The sequence below is a fragment of the Oncorhynchus gorbuscha genome, linkage group LG10 (assembly GCF_021184085.1).
Source record: "Oncorhynchus gorbuscha isolate QuinsamMale2020 ecotype Even-year linkage group LG10, OgorEven_v1.0, whole genome shotgun sequence".
In the NCBI taxonomy this organism is placed as follows: domain Eukaryota; kingdom Metazoa; phylum Chordata; class Actinopteri; order Salmoniformes; family Salmonidae; genus Oncorhynchus; species Oncorhynchus gorbuscha.
Window position 1 is genome coordinate 46,451,274 of NC_060182.1, and position 19,114 is coordinate 46,470,387.

The window sequence follows — 19,114 nt, forward strand, 5'->3', positions numbered from 1 at the left end:
CCTGATGAATCTTAATCGTTCCTTTAATGGCATCTAAGGCAGGCATCTGAGGTGAGAAGAAATAGCATATGATAAGACATAAAGAGTAACAAACACATTATACATATCAATACTCAACCAACTACTGCACAAGAGAAATGTATGTATGTGTGTATGGGGAGGAAGGAGGGTTGCCTCTGCTCTTGCCTCCACATCACTCTCAGTAACGAAGAACATCTCCACAGAGGAGTTAAGACCCTTTAGGACATTTTACAGGGCCTGTGTGTCTGGGATTTCCTTTCCATGTTATGCAGGTGAGTGAGGACCCAAAAGCGATATAACAGAAACAGAGTCTTTTAATGTCCAAACAGGGAAAACATAAATCCTCAATCTTTACAGGAGATGTCCAAACAGGGAAAACATAAATCCTCTATCTTTACAGGAGAGTCCCCCTTCTAGTAGTAGAGGAGAATCGCAGGGCTAGCGGCAACAGACTGCAGGTCCCTTCGGGTAGGCGCGGGCCGTAGAGGATAGAGACACCTGCTCACACGCAGTATCTGATGAAGAGGCAGATTACAACAGGACGGAACAAGGGCAAAGCAAACAAGAATCCGACAAGGACAGAAGCAGAAACAGAGAGAGAAATAGAGACCTAATCAGAGGGCAAAAGAGGGGACAGGTGTGAGAGAGTAAACGAGGTCGTTAGGAGAATGAGGAACAGCTGGGAGCAGGAACGGAACGATAGAGAGAGAGAGAAGAAACCTAATACGACCAGCAGGGGGAAACGAAGAGAGGAGAAAGCACAGGGACAAGACATGACAATACATGACAGTACCCCCCCCACTCACCGAGCGCCTCCTGGCGCAATCGAGGAGGAAACCTGGCGGCAACGGAGGAAATCATCGATCAGCGAACGGTCCAGCACGTCCCGAGATGGAACCCAACTCCTTTCCTCAGGACCGTACCCCTCCCAATCCACTAGGTACTGATGACCACGACCCCGAGGACGCATGTCCATAATCTTCCGGACCCTGTAGATAGGTGCACCCTCGACAAGGACGGGGGGGGGGGGGGAGATGAACAGGGGCGCGAAGAAAAGGCTTGACACAGGAGACATGGAAGACCGGGTGGACGCGACGAAGATGTCGCGGAAGAAGAAGTCGCACTGCGACAGGATTAACCGGTTAAGACTCTAGGGGCAGTATTTCATTTTTGGATAAAAAGACGTGCCCGTTTTTAGCGCAATATTTTGTCACGAAAAGATGCTCGACTATGCTTGGAATTGATAGTTTTGGAAAGAAGACACTCTGACGATTCCAGAAATGCAAAGATTTTCACTGTGAGTGCCTTAGAACAAAACCTACAGGCAAAACCAAGATGTTTGAGCGACCAGGAAATCAACAGGATTTCTGATGGCACGTTTTCCATGATCGCCTTATATGGCTGTGAATGCGACAGGAATGAACGGACACTTCCTATCGTTTCCCCAAGGTGTCTGCAGCATTGTGACGTATTTGTAGGCATATCATTGGAAGATTGACCATAAGAGACTACATTTACCAGGGGTCCCGCACGGTGTCTGCGTGGAAATTGGTGCGCAAAAGTCAGGTACCAGTATTTTTCCATCCGAATCTGAGAACAATGCAGGCTTCCAGGAATGGCATTTCAATGAAGAGATATATGACAAAACACCTTGAGGATGGATTCAAACAACGTTTTCCATGTTTCAGTCGATATTATGGAGTTAATTCGGAAAAAAGTTTGACGTGTAGGTGACTGAATTTTCGGTTAGTTTCGGTAGCCAAATGCATAGTAACAAAACGGAACGTTGTGTCCTACACAAGCATCTTTCAGGAAAAACTGGACATCTGCTATGTAACTGAGAGTCTCCTCATTGAAACATCTGAAGTTCTTCAAAGGTAAATTATTTTATTTGATCCCTTTGCTGGTTTTTGTGAATATGTTGCGTGCTAAATGCTAACGCTAAATGCTAAGCTAGCTATCACCACTCTTACACAAATTATTGATTTTCTCTGGTTCTAAAGCATATTTTGAAAATCTGAGACGACAGGATTGTTAAGAAAAGGATAAGCTTGAGGATAGGCATATTTATTTCATTTCATTTGCGATTTTTAGAAATCGCTAACGTTGCGTTATGGTAATGAGCTTGAGGCTATGATTACGCTACCGAATACGGTGTGGGTAGGACTAACAGGTTAACAACCTGAGAAATACGGAACGGACCAATGAACCGTGGGGTCAATTTGCGAGAAGCTGTCATAAGGGGGAGGTTACGAGTGGAGAGCCATACTCTCTGACCGCGACAATACCTAGGACTCTTAGTCCTACGCTTATTAGCGGCTCTCACAGTCTGCGCCCTATAACGGCAAAGTGCAGACCTGACCCTCTTCCAGGTGCGCTCACAATGTTGGACAAAAGCCTGAGCGGAGGGGACGCTGGACTCGGCGAGCTGGGACGAGAACAGAGGAGGCTGGTACCCGAGGCTACTCTGAAAAGGAGATAGCCCGCTCGCAGACGAAGGAAGCGAGTTGTGAGCGTATTCTGCCCAGGGGAGCTGTTCTGCCCAAGACGCAGGGTTTCGAAAGGAAAGACTGCGTAAGATGCGACCAATAGTCTGATTGGCCCGTTCTGCTTGACCGTTAGACTGGGGATGAAAACCGGAAGAGAGACTGACGGAAGCACCAATCAAACGACAAAACTCCCTCCAAAATTGAGACGTGAATTGCGGACCCCTGTCCGAAACGGCGTCTGACGGAAGGCCATGAATTCTGAACACATTCTCAATGATGATTTGTGCCGTCTCTTTAGCAGAAGGAAGCTTAGCGAGGGGAATAAAATGAGCCGCCTTAGAGAACCTATCGACAACCGTTAGAATAACAGTCTTCCCCGCTGACGAAGGCAGACCAGTAATAAAGTCTAAGGCGATGTGAGACCACGGTCGAGAGGGAATGGAAAGCGGTCTGAGACGGCCGGCAGGAGGAGAGTTACCGGACTTAGTCTGCGCGCAGTCCGAACAAGCAGCCACGAAACGACGCGTGTCACGCTCCTGAGTGGGCCACCAAAAACGCTGGCGAATAGAAGCAAGCGTACCCCGAACGCCGGGGTGGCCGGCTAACTTGGCAGAGTGAGCCCACTGAAGAACGGCCAGACGAGTAGAAACGGGAACGAAAAGAAGGGTCCTAGGACAAGCGCGCGGCGACGGAGTGTGAGTGAGTGCTTGCTTTACCTGCCTCTCAATTCCCCAGACAGTCAACCCGACAACACGCCCCTCAGGGAGAATCCCCTCGGGGTCGGTGGAGGCTACTGAAGAACTGAAGAGACGGGATAAAGCATCAGGATTGGTGTTCTTAGAGCCCGGACGATAAGAAATAACGAACTCGAAACGAGCGAAAAACAGCGCCCAACAAGCCTGACGCGCATTGAGTCGTTTGGCAGAACGGATGTACTCAAGGTTCTTATGGTCAGTCCAAACGACAAAAGGAACGGTCGCCCCCTCCAACCACTGTCGCCATTCGCCTAGGGCTAAGCAGATAGCGAGCAGTTCGCTGTTACCCACATCATAGTTACGTTCCGATGGCAACAGGCGATGAGAAAAATACGCGCAAGGGTGGACCTTATCGTCAGAATGGGAGCGCTGGGACAGAATGGCTCCCACGCCCACCTCTGACGCGTCAACCTCGACAATGAACTGTCTAGAGACGTCAGGTGTAACAAGGATAGGAGCGGATGTAAAACGCTTCTTGAGGAGATCAAAAGCTCCCTGGGCGGAAACGGACCACTTAAAGCACGTCTTGACAGAAGTAAGGGCTGTGAGAGGAGCTGCCACCTGACCGAAATTACGAATGAAACGACGATAGAAATTCGCGAAACCGAGAAAGCGCTGCAGCTCGACACGTGACTTAGGGACAGGCCAATCGCTGACAGCATGGACTTTAGCGGGATCCATCTGAATGCCTTCAGCGGAAATAACAGAACCAAGAAATGTGACGGAGGAGACATGAAAAGCGCACTTCTCAGCCTTCACATAACGACAATTCTCTAAAAGGCGCTGGAGAACACGTCGAACGTGCTGAACATGAATCTGGAGTGACGGTGAAAAAATCAGGATATCGTCAAGGTAAACGAAAACAAAGATGTTCAGCATGTCTCTCAGTACATCATTCACTAATGCCTGAAAGACAGCTGGAGCGTTAGCGAGACCGAACGGCAGAACCCGGTATTCAAAGTGCCCTAACGGAGTGTTAAACGCCGTTTTCCACTCGTCCCCCTCCCTGATGCGCACGAGATGGTAAGCGTTACGAAGGTCCAACTTAGTAAAAAACCTGGCTCCCTGCAGGATCTCGAAGGCTGAAGACATAAGGGGAAGCGGATAACGATTCTTAACCGTTATGTCATTCAGCCCTCGATAATCCACGCAGGGGCGCAGAGTACCGTCCTTTTTCTTAACAAAAAAAAAACCCCGCTCCGGCGGGAGAAGAAGAAGGGACAACGGTACCGGCGTCGAGAGCAACAGACAAATAATCTTCGAGAGCCTTACGTTCGGGAGCCGACAGAGAGTATAGTCTACCCCGGGGGGAGTGGTACCCGGAAGGAGATCAATACTACAATCATACGACCGGTGATGAGGAAGAGAGGTGGCCCTGGACCGACTGAAGACCGTGCGCAGATCATGATATTCCTCCGGCACCCCTGTCAAATCACCAGGCTCCTCCTGTGAAGAGGGGGCAGAAGAAACAGGAGGGATAGCAGACATTAAACATTTCACATGACAAGAAACGTTCCAGGAGAGGATAGAATTACTAGACCAATTATAGAAGGATTATGACACACTAGCCAGGGATGACCCAAAACAACAGGTGTAAAAGGTGAACGAAAAATCAAAAAAGAAATGGTTTCGCTATGATTACCAGAGACAGTGAGGGTTAAAGGTAGCGTTTCACACTGAATCCTGGGGAGAGGACTACCATCCAAGGCGAACATGGCCGTGGGCTCCCCTAACTGTCTGAGAGGAATGTCATGTTCCCGAGCCCAGGCTTCGTCCATAAAACAGCCCTCCGCCCCAGAGTCTATCAAGGCACTGCAGGAAGCTGCCGAACCGGTCCAGCGTAGATGGACCGACAAGGTAGTACAGGATCTTGACGGAGAGACCTGAGTAGTAGCGCTCACCAGTAGCCCTCCGCTTACTGATGAGCTCTGGCTTTTACTGGACATGAAATGACAAAATGACCAGCGGAACCACAATAGAGACAGAGGTGGTTGGTGATTCTCCGTTCCCTCTCCTTAGTCGAGATGTGAATACCCCCCAGCTGCATTGGCTCAACACCTGAGCCAGTGGAGGAAGATGGTAGTGATGCGGAGAGGGGGGAAATGGATAACGCGAGCTCTCTTCCACGAGCTCGGTGACGAAGATCTACCCGTCGTTCTATGCGAATAGCGAGTTCAATCAAAGAATCCACGCTGGCAGGAACCTCCCGGGAGAGAATCTCATCCTTTACCTCCGCGTGGAGACCCTCCAGAAAACGAGCGAGCAACGCCGGCTCGTTCCAGTCACTGGAGGCAGCAAGAGTGCGAAACTCTATAGAGTAATCCGTTATGGATCGATTACCTTGACATAGGGAAGACAGGGCCCTGGAAGCTTCTTTCCCAAAAACTGAACGATCAAAAACCCGTATCATCTCCTCTTTAAAGTTCTGATACTCGTTAGTACACTCAGCCCTTGCCTCCCAGATTGCCGTGCCCCACTCACGAGCCCGTCCAGTAAGGAGAGATATGACGTAGGCGATACGAGCTCTACCCCTGGAGTATGTGTTGGGCTTGAGAGAGAACACAATATCACACTGGGTGAGGAACGAGCGGCATTCAGTGGGCTGCCCAGAGTAACACGGTGGGTTATTAATTCTGGGCTCCGGAGACTCGGAAGCCCTGGAAGTAGCTGGTGGATCGAGACGGAGATTGTGAATATGTTTTGAGAGGTCGGAGACTTGGGCGGCCAGGGTCTCAACGGCATGTCGAGCAACAGACAATTCCTGCTCCTGTCTGCCTAGCATCGCTCCCTGGATCTCGACGGCTGAGTAGCGAGGATCCGAAGTCGCTGGGTCCATTCTTGGTCGGATTCTTCTGTTATGCAGGTGAGTGAGGACCCAAAAGCGATATAACAGAAACAGAGTCTTTTAATGTCCAAACAGGGAAAACATAAATCCTCAATCTTTACAGGAGATGTCCAAACAGGGAAAACATAAATCCTCTATCTTTACAGGAGAGTCCCCCTTCTAGTAGTAGAGGAGAATCGCAGGGCTAGCGGCAACAGACTGCAGGTCCCTTCGGGTAGGCGCGGGCTGTAGAGGATAGAGACACCTGCTCACACGCAGTATCTGATGAAGAGGCAGATTACAACAGGACGGAACAAGGGCAAAGCAAACAAGAATCTGACAAGGACAGAAGCAGAAACAGAGAGAGAAATAGAGACCTAATCAGAGGGCAAAAGAGGGGACAGGTGTGATAGAGTAAACGAGGTCCTTAGGAGAATGAGGAACAGCTGGGAGCAGGAACGGAACGATAGAGAGAGAGAGAGATAGAAACCTAATACGACCAGCAGGGGGAAACGAAGAGAAGAGAAAGCACAGGGACAAGACATGACAATACATGACATTCCATGGTGCACTGCTGTGTCTGCAGATCTTGAGGGCCCCTCCAACACCATTTGGTGCCCCTTGTCGTGGCTGGCCTCAAAGAAATTCCAGTTCCTCTTGAAAGCCTTGTTTGTGTGGTTCTGCACGGACTGGATCACTTGACTGTATTTGCATGAATAGTTTTGCTGAAGTCAATGTGCAGCAAGCACTCATTGTTCTTCAGACTCTCCCTAAGCTCCCTATAGGCCCTTTTTGCCACTTGATATTAAAGATGTTGCCTAAACTTAGCGAGCCTATCTTGAAACTGACAGTTCAGTTTCTGTTATAGTGACCTCCCTCTTCACAGTTATCATTGCGCACTTCTCTACATCTTTTTGGATCTTCTCCAAGGTCCATTGTGTCAGAGGAACTTCTACATTCCCAGGAGGTTTCAGAGTTGGATGACTGGTGAGGATGGAATCCTTACATTCACCATAAGCACATAGCTTCGATTTCGGGTCACACATACTTGATTTGACCATGTCCTCAAGGTTTTCGGTGGACAAAAGACCAAGGCTGTGAAGAGAATTTACCATCAACTGTAAATTCTCATGGGTTTTGCACTGACAAGTTTCACTATCAGTGTTATTGGGCGTAACAACCCAAAATGGCCTGAGGTGGCAGAAGGAGGTATAGGACAACTGACCTAGTTCCTCAGATAGGAATTTCCTGTGCATATTTTTCATTGTGTCAGTAAGAAGCCTCTTCTGCATTTTGTTCTTTAGTCATGGGATGGTTTGTTTGCGGCTGGTCGTTATATGACATACATCATCACGGAGAAAGAAATCCTTCACTTTCCTTTTGATTTCTGTTTCTGTTCTGCTTCCCTTCCTCGTCAAAAAAGAGCAAAGATTCCCTTCAAACTCTCTTCTTTGAAAAGCCCAACACTGTATGGGCATACTTCTGAAGTTTATACTTCTACAGTAGTTTCACAGAGGTCACTTTCGCAATGATTTGCTTGTTCTTCTGTTTCCTTGCATTTCTGTATTTTGTTTTGATATCTTTAATGAGAGATGTGTGAAAGAGAAGAGCCCTGTTAATAGGTGATGTCACATTCTGACGTCTCTGCAATGCTTTGACTGTTGAACGAGGCGATACAGATGCCTGTTCTCCTCTAATCCTCGCATACCTCTTCCTGTGTTTTTTTTCTTTTTATTTTCCTCTCCTTTGCCACTTCTGATTTGAAATGCTCTCTCTCTTTTTGGAGTCTTCTATTTGTTGTTTCTTCGAAAGTGTTCCCCTTGCTGGCGTTGCCTAAAACACAAATGCATGGTTAGGATTCTCGGGGTAGAGTCAGAGATAAAGTTAAGGATAAGGGTTGGTAGATAGGGAATAGGGTTATGAGTGGGGGGGCACTAGCCTTGGCCCTGGCTCTGAGTATCCCTTTGTAGTCTCTCCATTTCTTCCTTTCTGCACACTGCACTGTCACTGAATTCAGCTATTGCCTTCTTCCATGTCTCTTAATCTTTCCTCCACTCTTTCTGTAGATACTCTCTCCTTTCTGGGTCAGCATTACTTTGATCTCTGTATTGCCGCTGTCTTTCAGCTTGACTAAGAGGAGGTGCCATTCTTTCAGAAAGACCGGATTCAATTGATATTGAATCAATTGAAGCCTCTCATTCCAGTTCACTGCTGCCAATGACTGGAACGAACGACAAAAATCTCTGAAACTGGAAACACATCAACCCCACTAGCTTTAAGCACCAGCTGCCAGAGCAGCTCACAGATTACTGCACATAGCCCATCTATAATTTAGCCCAAACAACTACCTCTTCCCCTACTGTATTTATTTATTTTGCACCCCATTATTTTTATTTCTACTTTGCACATTGTTCCACTGCAAATCTACCATTCCAGTGTTTTACTTGCTATATTGTATTTACTTCACCACCATGGCCTTTTTTTGCCTTTACCTCCCTTATCTAACCTCATTTGCTCACATTGTTTATAGACTTATTTTTCTATTGTATTATTGACTGTATGTTTGTTTTACTCCATGTGTGGTTGTGTGTCGAATTGCTTTGCTTTATCTTGGCCAGGTCACAATTGTAAATGAGAACTTGTTCTCAACTTGCCTACCTTGTTAATTAAAGTGCCAGTAACCACAATGTAACAGGGTGGACATGTAACGGTTCTCCTCGTCATTGGAGGAAGAGTAGTCAAGATCGGACCAAAATGCAGCGTGGTATGTGTCCATGTTAATATTTAATAAATCAACTGAACACTGAATAACAAAGAGCGTGAACGAAACAGTCCTGTAAGGTGCAACAACACAAAACAGAAAACAACTACCCACAAATCAAGTGGGAAAAACAGGCTACCTAAGTATGATTCTCAATCAGAGACAACGATTGACAGCTGCCTCTGATTGAGAACCATACCAGGCCAAACACATAGAAAACCAAAACTAGAACAATACATAGAATGCCCACCCCAACTCACGCCCTGACCAACCTAAGCAAGAAACGTAACAAAGGAACTAAGGTCAGGACATGACAGGACAATGAGTTTGAGGACATAAAAAAAAAATCTATATTCTTATAAGAAGTGCAGCATTTAACATAAAAATACTATTCATAAGATAACATTTAATGAAGAAAATTTGAACATTTGGAAATATTTTTTTAAATGTATAATTATATTCCTAGTTATTTTCGTTAAAGTTGATTGAGCAGCACTTGGGGCATTGAGGAATTGCCTCCTTCCACGGATTCACATTGAAAATCAGCACCTGCTGAAACTGAACAGCAAGTTCAGAGAGAAATTCAAGCCTTAGAACAGAACACCTTTGTTTTTGCTCATGCAACACTACATAACCTAATTTACTCTGTACATGTAGCCTATGAAGACTGTGTACAAACATTAGGAACACCTGCTCTTTCCATGACATAGACTAACCAGGTGAATCCAGGTGAAAGCTATGATCCCTTATTGATGCTAAAGCCAGGGGAGGTTAAAAAAAGAATTGTTAAGCCTTGAGACAATTGAGACATGGATTGTGTATGTGTGCCATTCAGAGGATGAATGGGCAAAATATAGTACCCGTCAAAAGTTTGGATACACCTACTCATCCCAGGGTTTTCTTTATTTTTACTGTTTTCTACATTGTAGAATAATAGTAAAGACATGTAAGGGCAATTTCTGTTAAACCTTAATGATACTTGTATACTCATATTTTTTCTTAAACTTAGTTGCTTAGGCATTAAGGTTGAGATTGTTTAAGAAACTAGATCATATAAGATATGTGTGTGTGTGTGCAGTTCTAACATGTTTTGTGTGTGTGTGCAGTATAGGAACCTAAGTAGGAACCTAAGTAGGCCCACATTGTTCATTCTGGCACACAGCCAAGAGGTGACCGGTGCAACCTATGGAGAAAGAACTGGTTTCTCTTAATCTACTGAAATCAGAGCTAAGTGTTGTATCTCGTGTACCATTGATAAAGCTGTTGTCCTAGAACTAGCCTGTTGCTAGGAGAAAGATTAATGCTTGTGTATGTGTAGCTGTGTGTGAAACCTATACTTGCATAAGACTGACTATATAAGGTTCCTGCATTTCATGTGTCATTTGAGCTCTCACCTTCCACCTCAGAGTGTAGGGTCGACCAAAAGTGTGAATGCGTGATTTTTTTGTTCATGCACTTTTTGTGTTGTATTTTGTATTGCTTATAATTCATCAATACATTTTACTTGCTTTGAATGTTTAATTTATTTTCAAAAAGTAATAGTATATGTTTTACAAATCCTTTACGTATTTTTTGTATGGAAAAGATCATGTGTGACAACGTTCAGGTAACCATAGCGAAATTAGCTGTAAGGTCAATGTTTTCATTTAAAAAGTAACTGAATAACTAAACTGAATACTCTGAGTACTTTTTAAATAAGCTACTACTTACTTTAGCTTGTAGTTTTTTACACAAGTCATTTTACTTCTACTTGAATTTCATTAAAGCTCAGTAAGTCCCAAATAAAATATCACATTTTATTTTATTGTTTAATACAGTATATCTTGAAATGGACAAAGGAAAGCTTAATTTGCCATATGTGTCAATTTAAAGTGTTAAAAATCTATATTTTTACGAGTTATAAATACAGCAACTTTGTTTACAAATTTGCAGGTCAGATATCTCCAGGTAATTATGATGCATAGGCCAATTGATAATTTTTATTACAAATGTGGTATCTGTTGCGCTGATGCATCCATGACTACAACAACACCAAAAATACAAATAGGCCTATCTATATCCCTATCATCATAAACACGACTCATTATAAATGAGAGTTGAGTGATACAGAGTAAAAGTGTAATTTAGCTGAGAAATAGGTGTGGTAACAGTTCAAATTGGCTCCTAGATGTCAGTTCGTATGTCTACAGTTTTTTGGAATGTAGTCCACTATAAATCCCACAGAAGAATGATAATAATGAAAGCCTGTGCTAGCTGTCTACTGGTAAGTTAAAACCAGTGTAAACTGGAGGGAGGAGCTATAGGAGGATGGGCTCAATGTAATGGCTGGAACGGAGTCAAACGTGGTTTCCATATGTTTGATGTGTTTGATACTGTTCCATTTATTCCATCCAGCCAATACAATGAGCCCTTCCTCATATAGCTCCTCCCACCAACTAGTTAGTTTGCTAGCTAATTTCGCTGGCTATCAAACAGCTGTCAACAGATTATCACATGCAAAATGTATCAGACTGTAACGAGTGCGCTGGGAGTCGGGAAGCAAGTACAGGGAGTGAGTGCTTTAATAAATAAACGCAACATATTACAAAATAAGACACACGAACAATGCACAGACATGACACAGGAACAGAAACAATAACACCTGGGGAAGGAACCAAAGGGAGTGACATATATAGGGAAGGTAATCAGGGAAGTGATGGAGTCCAGGTGAGTCTGATGACATGCAGCTGCACATAACGATGGTGACAGGTGTGCGCCATAACGAGCAGCCTGGTGACCTAGAGGCCGGAGAGGGAGCACAGGTGACACAGACCCAGATGCAGACAGTTCAAATCACGGATGTTTATTACAAAACGGAGCTGGAAAATGACAGGTCAACGGCAGGCAAAGGTCAGTAATCCAGGGCAGTGTCAGTAAAGGTACAGAATGGCAGACAGGCTCAGGGTCAGGGCAGGCAGAATGGTCAGAAATCCAGAAAACAGGAGACAAAGGGCTGTGAGACAGGTTTAATTCTAGATACATGGAAAGTGGGATATATACGGAGAGTGCGGGCAACAGAAGGTGTACAGCAGAGGGGCTAAGGACCTTAGAGATGGGGAAAGGGCTGATAAAACGGGGTGGAGTTTGCAGGACTTCACCCGGAGGAGCAGATCACGAGTAGACAGTCATACCCTCTGCCCGAGACGATAGCGGGGAGCAGGGGTCTGGTGGCAGTCCCCCTGTCGCCGATACCTGGAGGTGTTATTGAGGGTGGACCGGGCTCTCTTCCAGGTACGGCGACAGTGACAGACGAACATCTGGGTAGAGGGTATGCAGACCTCTTCCTCTTGCTCAGGGAAGGGCGGAGGCTGATAACCCATGGAACACTCGAACAGTGAGAGACCAGTGGCCGAGCAGGGAAGGGTGTTGTGCGTGTATTCATTTACATTTACATTTACATTTAAGTCATTTAGCAGACGCTCTTATCCAGAGCGACTTACAAATTGGTGCATTCACCTTATGACATCCAGTGGAACAGCCACTTTACAATAGTGCATCTAAATATTTTAAGGGGTATTCCACCCACACAAGTTGCTGGCTCCAGGTGGTGGGCTTGGCGAGGATGAGGCAACAAAAACTCGTCTCTAGGTCCTGATTGGCTCGCTCTGACTGGCCGTTAGATTGGGGGTGAAAACCGGAGGACAGGCTGGCCGATGCCCCAATGAGAGTGCAAAATGCCTCCCCGAACCGGGATGAGAACTGAGGACCGCGGTTGGAGACCATGTCGACCGGAAGTCCATGGATCCGGAAGAATTGCTGCGCCATGAGCTGGGCTGTCTCCTTGGCTGAGGGTAACTTGGGAAGGGGAATGAAATGGGCGGCTTTGTGAAACCTATCCACCACTGTAAGGAGAGTGATATTGCCATCTGATGCAGGGAGACGAGTGACAAAGTTCAGGGATATATGGGACCAGGGGTGGTGAGGAACAGGGAGTGGTTGAAGGAGGCCAGCTTGAGCTTGCCGCCGAGTCTTTTTCTGGGAACACACAGTGCAGGCAATGACAAATCCAGAGACGTTGGGAACCAAGGTGGGCCAGCAAAAACGTTGTAGAACAAGGCCCAGAATCCGGCGGGATCCAGGATGGCAGGCCAGTCGGGAGGAATGAGCCCATTCCAGGAAAAACATCCGGTTAGCCCCCCCAATCAAGTGAATAGCAAGGCCCATCGAGCTTGCCTGGAGTTGAGGCGCTTGGCGGTGCAGAGATATTCCAAGTTTGTGTGATCTGTCCATACTATGAATGGGTGTTCTGCCCCCTCTAATCAGTGCCTCCACTCCTCCAAATCTTCACCATGAGTAGTTCTCAGTTACCCGCGTCGTAATTCCTTTCCGTGATGTTGAGAGAGGACGGCGCAGGGATGCAGCTTTTGAGCAATTGGAGGTGTCCAGACTTGTGACAGCGAGGCAGTCTTGTGTGCCTCTTGCATATGCAATGTCCACAGGAAATGTAACTTTGTCCATGCAATGCAAGTATGGGAGGTATGAATACCATGGACTACATCACCTATTAGCTCACCAGACAACAACCTCTGTCATACAACCTCTGATTATTGTTCAGCCATAAGGTCAAGTGCTTACAAAGGAAGTTAAGCTGCAGCTGGCCCAGAACAGAGCCACACTTCATTGTAATCAGAGGGCTAATATTAATACTATGCATGCGTGTCTCTCTTGGCTAAGAGTTGAGGAATGACTTGACTGCTCACTTCTTGTTTTTATAAGAAACAATGTATTGGAAATTCCAAATAGTTTGCATAGTCATCTTACACACAGCACTGACACACACACCTACTCCACCAGAACATGCCACAAGGGGTATTTTCACAGTCCCCTGGTCCAGAACAAATTCAAGGAAACATGCAGTATCCATCTCATATTGCTCAAGTGAACAGCAAACATGTTTTTAAAAAACAAATAAAGCAACACCTCCTGACACAACGCCTCTCCCCCATGTGACCTACTTGTTGTGTGTATGTACTGACATGTGACCTACTTGTTGTGTGTATGTACTGACATGTATGTGTAACTGATAGATGCACACACACACCACATGTTAATGTTTAAAATGTATTTTTTTGGTCTGTAATGTATTTTTTGTTATGTGTCAGATCCCAATAAGACTAATAAGACAATAAGACTATTGCCATTGGCAAATGGGGATCATAATAAATTAAATACAGTTGTTCTTAACATGTTATTTATGTTTTCCCCATCTAGTGTTATGCTGGTGAATGAGGACCCAAAAGCGATTTAACGAAAACAGAGTCTTTATTCCAGTATATGACAAAAGTAATAATCCTGGAAAAATCAAGAAGAAAACAAAACAGGAAAAAACATAAATCCACTCGTAGTAACGAGGACAGACTGGAGACTCGACCATTGACTGCAGGTTGCTTCGGGAAGGCACCGACCGTAGCAGACTAAGACACCTGCTCACACGCAGCATCTGAAGGAGACAAAACACGACAGGGCGAGACAAGGACACTGAACAGCGAACATCATACAAGGATCCGACAAGGACAGAAGCGGAAAACAAGGGCAGAAATAGGGCTCTAATCAGAGGGCAAAATAGGGGACAGGTGTGAAAAGAGTAAATGAGTGAGTTAGGGGAATGAGGAACAGCTGGGAGCAGGAACGGAACGATAGAGAGAAGAGAGAGAGAGGGAGGAGAGAGAGAGGATAGAAAAAAGGAACGAACCTAATAAGACCAGCAGGGGGAAACGAACAGAAGGGAAAGCACAAGGACAAGACAATATATGACAAAACATGACAGTACCCCCCCACTCACCGAGCGCCTCCTGGCGCACTCGAGGAGGAATCCTGGCGGCAACGGAGGAAATCATCAATCAGCGAACGGTCCAGCATGTCCCGAGATGGAACCCAACTCCTCTCCTCAGGACCGTAACCCTCCCAATCCACTAAGTACTGATGACCACGTCCCCGAGAACGCATGTCCATGATCTTTCGTACTTTGTAAATGGGTGCGCCCTCGACAAGGACGGGGGGGGGGGACGAACGGGGCCGCGAAGAAAGGGCTTGACACAGGAGACATGGAAGACAGGGTGGACGCGACGAAGATGTCGCGGAAGAAGCAGTCGCACAGCGACAGGATTGACGACCTGGGAGACACGGAACGGACCAATGAACCGCGGAGTCAACTTGCGAGAAGCTGTCGTAAGGGGAAGGTTACGAGTGGAAAGCCACACTCTCTGGCCGCGACAATACCTAGGACTCTCAATCCTACGTTTATTGGCGGCTCTCACAGTCTGCGCCCTGTAACGGCAAAGTGCAGACCTCACCCTCCTCCAAGTGCGCTCACAACGTTGGACAAACGCCTGAGCGGAGGGAACGCTGGACTCGGCGAGCTGGGATGAGAACAGAGGAGGCTGGTACCCCAGACTACTCTGAAACGGAGATAGCCCGGTAGCAGACGAAGGAAGCGAGTTGTGAGCGTATTCTGCCCAGGGGAGCTGTTCTGCCCAAGACGCAGGGTTTCTATATATTATTATTATTATTATTATTATTATTAAAAGAAAGGCTGCGTAATATGCGACCAATCATCTGATTGGCCCTTTCTGCTTGACCGTTAGACTGGGGATGAAAACCGGAAGAGAGACTGACGGAAGCACCAATCAAACGACAGAATTCCCTCCAAAACTGTGACGTGAATTGCGGACCTCTGTCTGAAACGGCGTCTAACGGGAGGCCATGAATTCTGAACACATTCTCAATGATGATTTGTGCCGTCTCCTTAGCGGAAGGAAGCTTAGTGAGGGGAATGAAATGTGCCGCCTTAGAGAACCTATCGACAACCGTAAGAATCACAGTCTTCCCCGCAGACGAAGGCAGACCGGTAATGAAGTCTAAGGCGATGTGAGACCATGGTCGAGAAGGAATGATCCCTCTCACCCCACCCCCCCTAAGTTTTAGATGCACTATTGTTAAGTGACTGTCCCACTGGATGTCATAAGGTGAATGCACCAATTTGTAAGTCGCTCTGGATAAGAGCGTCTGCTAAATGACTTAAATGTAAATGTAATGTAAATGAATGGGAAGCGGTCTGAGACGACCGGCAGGAGGAGAGTTACCTGACTTAGTCTGCGCGCAGTCCGAACAAGCAGCCACGAAACGGCGCGTGTCACGCTCCTGAGTAGGCCACCAAAACCGCTGGCGAATAGATGCAAGTGTACCCCGAACGCCGGGGTGGCCAGCTAACTTGGCAGAGTGAGCCCACTGAAGAACAGCCAGACGAGTAGAAACAGGAACGAAAAGAAGGTTACTAGGACAAGCGCGCGGCGACGCAGTGTGAGTGAGTGCTTGCTTAACCTGTCTCTCAATTCCCCAGACAGTCAACCCGACAACACGCCCATCAGGAAGTATCCCCTCGGGATCGGTAGAAGCCACAGAAGAACTAAAGAGACGAGATAAGGCATCAGGCTTGGTGTTCTTATTACCTGGGCGATAAGAAATCACGAACTCGAAACGAGCGAAAAACAACGCCCAACGAGCTTGACGTGCATTAAGTCGTTTGGCAGAATGGATGTACTCAAGGTTCTTATGGTCAGTCCAAACGACAAAAGGAACGGTCGCCCCCTCCAACCACTGTCGCCATTCGCCTAGGGCTAAGCGGATGGCGAGCAGTTCGCGGTTACCCACATCATAGTTGCGTTCCGATGGCGACAGGCGATGAGAAAAATAAGCGCAAGGATGGACCTTATTGTCAGACTGGAAGCGCTGGGATAGAATGGCTCCCACGCCCACCTCTGAAGCGTCAACCTCGACAATGAATTGTTTAGTGACGTCAGGAGTAACAAGGATAAGAGCGGACGTAAAACGCTTCTTGAGGAGATCAAAAGCTCCCTGGGCGGAACCGGACCACTTAAAGCACGTCTTGACAGAAGTAAGAGCTGTGAGAGGGGCAGCAACTTGACCGAAATTACGAATGAAACGCCGATAGAAATTAGCGAAACCTAGAAAGCTCTGCAACTCGACACGTGACCTTGGAACGGGCCAATCACTGACAGCCTGGACTTTAGCGGGATCCATCTGAATGCCTTCAGCGGAAATAACAGAACCGAGAAATGTGACAGAGGAGACATGAAAGACGCACTTCTCAGCCTTCACGTAGAGACAATTCTCTAAAAGGCGTTGAAGTACACGTCGAACGTGCTGAACATGAATCTCGAGTGACGGTGAAAAAATCAGGATATCGTCAAGGTAGACAAAAACAAAGATGTTCAGCATGTCTCTCAGTACATCATTAACTAATGCCTGAAAAACAGCTGGAGCATTAGCGAGACCGAACGGCAGAACCCGGTACTCAAAATGCCCTAACGGAGTGTTAAACGCCGTTTTCCACTCGTCCCCCTCTCTGATGCGCACGAGATGGTAAGCGTTACGAAGGTCCAACTTAGTAAAGAACCTGGCTCCCTGCAGAATCTCGAAGGCTGACGACATAAGGGGAAGCGGATAACGATTCTTAACCGTTATGTCATTCAGCCCTCGATAATCCACGCAGGGGTGCAGAGTACCGTCCTTCTTCTTAACAAAAAAAAACCCCGCTCCGGCGGGAGAGGAAGAAGGCACTACGGTGCCGGCGTCGAGAGAAACAGACAAATAATCCTCGAGAGCCTTACGTTCGGGAGCCGACAGAGAGTATAGTCTACCCCGAGGGGGAGTGGTCCCCGGAAGGAGATCAATACTACAATCATACGACCGGTGAGGAGGAAGGGAGTTGGCTCTGGACCGACTGAAGACCGTGCGCAGATCATGATATTCCTCCGGCACTCCTGTCAAATCACCAGGTTCCTCCTTAGAAGAGGGGACAGAAGAAACAGGAGGGATAGCAGACATTAAACACTTCACATGTCAAGAAACGTTCCAGGATAGGATAGAATTACTAGACCAATTAATAGAAGGATTATGACATACTAGCCAGGGATGACCCAAAACAACAGGTGTAAAAGGTGAACGAAAAATCAAAAAGGAAATGGTCTCACTGTGGTTCCCAGATACTGTGAGGGTTAAAGGTAGTGTCTCATATCTGATACTGGGGAGAAGACTACCATCTAAGGCGAACATGGGCGTGGGCTTCCCTAACTGTCTGAAAGGAATGTCATGTTTCCGAGCCCATGCTTCATCCATAAAACAACCCTCAGCCCCAGAGTCAATTAAGGCACTGCATGAAGCAGCCGAACCGGTCCAGCGTAGATGGACCGACATGGTAGTACAGGATCTTGATGGAGAGACCTGAGTAGTAGCGCTCACCAGTAGCCCTCCGCTTACTGATGAGCTCTGGCTTTTACTGGACATGAATTGACAAAATGTCCAGCAGAACCGCAATAGAGGCAAAGGCGGTTGGTAATCCTCCGTTCCCTCTCCTTAGTCGAGATGCGAATACCTCCCAGCTGCATGGGCTCAGTCTCAGAGCCGGAGGGAGGAAATGGTTGCGATGCGGAGAGGGGGATCACCATTAACGCGAGCTCTCTTCCACGAGCTCGGTGACGAAGATCTACCCGTCGTTCTATGCGGATGGCGAGTGCAATCAAAGAGTCCACACTGGAAGGAACCTCCCGGGAGAGAATCTCATCCTTAACCTCAGCGTGGAGTCCCTCCAGAAAACGAGCGAGCAGCGCCGGCTCGTTCCAGTCACTAGAGGCAGCAAGAGTGCGAAACTCTATAGAGTAATCCGTTATGGATCGATCACCTTGACATAGGGAAGCCAGGGCCCTAGAAGCCTCCCTACCAAAAACTGAACGATCAAAAACCCGTATCATCTCCTCTTTAAAGTTCAGGTAATTGTTAGAACACTCAGCCCTTGCCTCCCAGATAGCTGTGCCCCACTCTCGAGCCCGACCAGTAAGGAGTGAAATGACGTAAGCAATCCGAGCTCTCTCTCTTGAGTATGTGTTGGGTTGGAGAGAGAACACAATATCACACTGGGTGAGAAAGGAGCGGCACTCAGTGGGCTGCCCAGCGTAACATGGTGGGTTATTAACCCTAGGTTCCGGAGACTCGGAAGACCAGGAAGTAGCTGGTGGCACGAGACGAAGACTCTGAAACTGTCCTGAGAGGTCGGAAACCTGAGCGGCCAGGGTCTCAACGGCATGACGAGCAGCAGACAATTCCTGCTCGTGTCTGCCGAGCATTGCTCCCTGGATCTCGACGGCAGTGTTACAAGAATCCGTAGTCGCTGGGTCCATTCTTGGTCGGATCCTTCTGTTATGCTGGT